Source organism: Musa acuminata, unplaced genomic scaffold, assembly GCF_036884655.1.
Source record: "Musa acuminata AAA Group cultivar baxijiao unplaced genomic scaffold, Cavendish_Baxijiao_AAA HiC_scaffold_1137, whole genome shotgun sequence".
In the NCBI taxonomy this organism is placed as follows: Eukaryota; Viridiplantae; Streptophyta; class Magnoliopsida; order Zingiberales; family Musaceae; genus Musa; species Musa acuminata.
The window spans coordinates 2,986,519-2,990,000 of NW_027021349.1; positions in this window are offsets into that span (position 1 = coordinate 2,986,519).

Below are 3,482 nucleotides of genomic sequence, written 5' to 3' on the forward strand. Positions count from 1 at the left end.
CTTTATTTAGGTGACCGTGTATCATGCCATTTATACAATACTTCAAAATCATCGACATAAGACATTTAACGATAAACATCTTATTCTATAATATACTTTTTTTTTAGCAAGCATAACCCTACAACATAACATGTTCAAAATAAAGAGGTAAAATTCTACGTCGAAATAATTCAAAATATTTATACGCATATGTAGAAAGTATAGCAAATTCATGGACTTCTACATCCTATATCATAATATATACGTGTACTCTCATACTGCATGTCATCGTAATATATATATATGCACTCTTACACTAGACATCATAATATATACATTCACTCTCATACTACATGTTATAATATATACGTGCATTCTTACATCGCATGTCATAATATTACGTGCACTCTCACACTACATATCATAGCGTATACGTGTATTATACGTCATAATATATCCATGCACTCTTACGTGCTTTCTCACACTACATATCATAGCATATACATACATTGCACATCATAACATATCCATGCACTCGTACGTACACTCTCACACTACGCATCATAGCATATATGTACATTGCATGTCATAACATATCCATGCACCTTTATATGCACTATCACATTATACATCATAGTATATACCTACATTGCACATCATAACATATTCATGCACTCTCACACTACACATCATAGAAAACACATGCACTCCTACACCACTATTGAGAATGAGTCGACACTAAGAGGGGGGGGGGGGGGGGGGGGTGAATTAGCTCAGTGGATAAAAACGTCATCGGTTCAAAAATCTTCATTTCGATTAAACCAGTTTCAGAAAGATTTTAAACTTGAAAGCGTTTATGAGAGTGTAATGAGAAAGTAAAGTAAGGAAGGAAGTTTGTAATAAGGTAAATTGCACAAATAGAAATGCAAACTAGATTTTTATAGTGGTTCGGTCGTTGTGATCTATATCCACTTCGTTGATTTCTCTTCCGTTAAGGCCACCAGCATCCATTAATGATCTTCCTTCAATGGTCAAAGATCAACTACCCATTTACACTCTTTTTCCTTTTCATGGGTTTAGGAGACAACCCTTACAACCTCTCTTTCTTAGACTTTCTCCCTTTAGAAGAATTTTCTAAATACTAGGAAGAAGGGACTCTAAATCCTAAGAGAGTTTCCAATTTTGCTTTCCCCTTTTTTCAACTCAATTTCATGCTCAATTCTTACTACTCCATGCATGAATAGTTAGGGTATTTATAGACCCTAGATGGTTTCAAAATTAGAGCCAAAAAAGGTCTTATCCTGGGTTTCTCGGGTCCTGGCGGTACCACTGCTTGTGTTGGGCGGTACCACCGCCTGTAGCACTGACACTGGGCAGTACCACCGCCTAGTCTAGTGGCACCACCACTTGAGAGATTGTGTCTGGGCGATACCACTACCCAGACTAGTGGTACCACCACTTGACTATTTCGGAGACCGAGTCTAGGCAGTACCACCGCTTGACATAGTCTCGAAGATTGTGTCACGTCGGTCCCACCTATTGGGTCACTGTTTGGGCCTTTTACTTAGCCTAAACTTGGGCCCAATTGACTCATAATTGAGTTGGCCTAATTTCAACCCAATTATGTGCTAACTATGAATTTTAAGACATACACTAAGCTAAATAAGTCTGGCAAGTCTAGGTTTCTTCCAGCGAGCTTCCGGTAAACTTCCGACGATCTCTCGGTAATGTTCCAGCAGACTCCAAGCAAGCTCTTAGACTTTATGACGATCTTCTTGGTGAGTTTCGACGAGCTTCTTTGGCAAGCTCCTATACTTCTTGGTTAATTCCAATAGAACTTTTGACGAACGTCCGAACTTTCGATGAACTCTCAAACTTCCAACAAAATCTCGTTCTTGACTTTAGGACTTCATTTTGCTTTATGCCTTGATTGCTATCATAGTTAATCCTACACACTTAAAACCTACTTCAATCTAGACAATTATTACAAAGCTTGAATCAAATTTTGTCTAGCATGTCATTGGTTCATCGACGCTTCGTCCAATTCTTCGGCGCATCATCTTCTCTTGCGGCCTATTGCCCAATCGACTAGTTGGCCTCCACAACTCTGATTCCCTTGATGCAATTTTCGCTCTTTTTGGCCTGATGCCCGAATCCATGGCTCAAAGCCTTCTGTCGATACGTTAACCGATCCTTTGTCACGACGTCCAATTTTCTGACATGATTTTCTCCAACCCAACATGATTCTTCCTATTTTAATTGTCTCTCATTGATCGAAGCTTCCTGCGTCACTCAAAATGCAGATCAAATCATAAATACTTTCAATTGGTTTCGTCATCAAAGTTCGAGATTCAACAACCACATGTCATCATATATTCATATATACAATATATTTTCATTTCAATTCATATATGTTTATGCTTACAAAATATATACATTCATATAATTCGAAATATACTTTTCAAAATGTTTTATGGATATAATAATTTATATGACCATTATTTTATAATTAATTAAACTTATACTTACTTGATTTAACTCAAAACAAAGATATCAATGAAATACCATATTTCTTCATGATCAAGTGTCCAAAGGAGTGGTACATTAATCAAATTAGAAGCACATGGCCATGAGATTCATTCATTAAGAATCGTACCTCTTGAATTATTGATTTATAATAGCTCATAGTAATAATTCATAGAAAAATTTTAATAAATCCCTTATAAAATAGACTATACTCAACCTAAAAATTTATCTAAATTTCATAATTATTTTTAAATAATTCACTCTATAATTAATAAATTGATTAGTATAACTCAAACCATCATATAATTTCACAAAGAAATTTTATTTAATTATTTTAGCAAACCAAATGATCTTGAATTATCATGAAATTTTGTAAAAAATTAGGAGATATATAGAACTAAATATATACTAATTTTTAACTTAAAATTATTTGGAGGCTAAATATCCTACTAATTTAACTACTAATACCTATTATGTTCTGTTGAAACTGGGTTGGGCCTACCTGAATTTATAAACCTCATATCTTATTATACAAAAGTGATATTCAGTTAATTTTAAATCCTACATAAATACGAGGGAACATTTTAAAATATATCAAAAGGATAAAGTCAAATCGTATCCCTAAGAGGGTTAATTCTATCTAAATAAAATTTCTTCTTAGAAATAGGAGATTTTAAGTATCTCATATTAGGATACTTATAACTCTATATACATCGATCTCAAATTAAAGTCATATTTGAGGTTTTAGAACCATAAGAGATTGATACTCTATATATATATATATATATATATATATATATATATATATATATATATATATATATATATATATATATATAATATTAAATATTAATTAAAAGTCTAAGTTACTCAAAAGTAGCTAAAATGATCGGTCTATAATTTTATAAAATAGAAATCTTAGGTATAGTAAAAGAAAATTTGAGTTTTTTTTACCTCAACCTTTCTTAGAGCTAGAG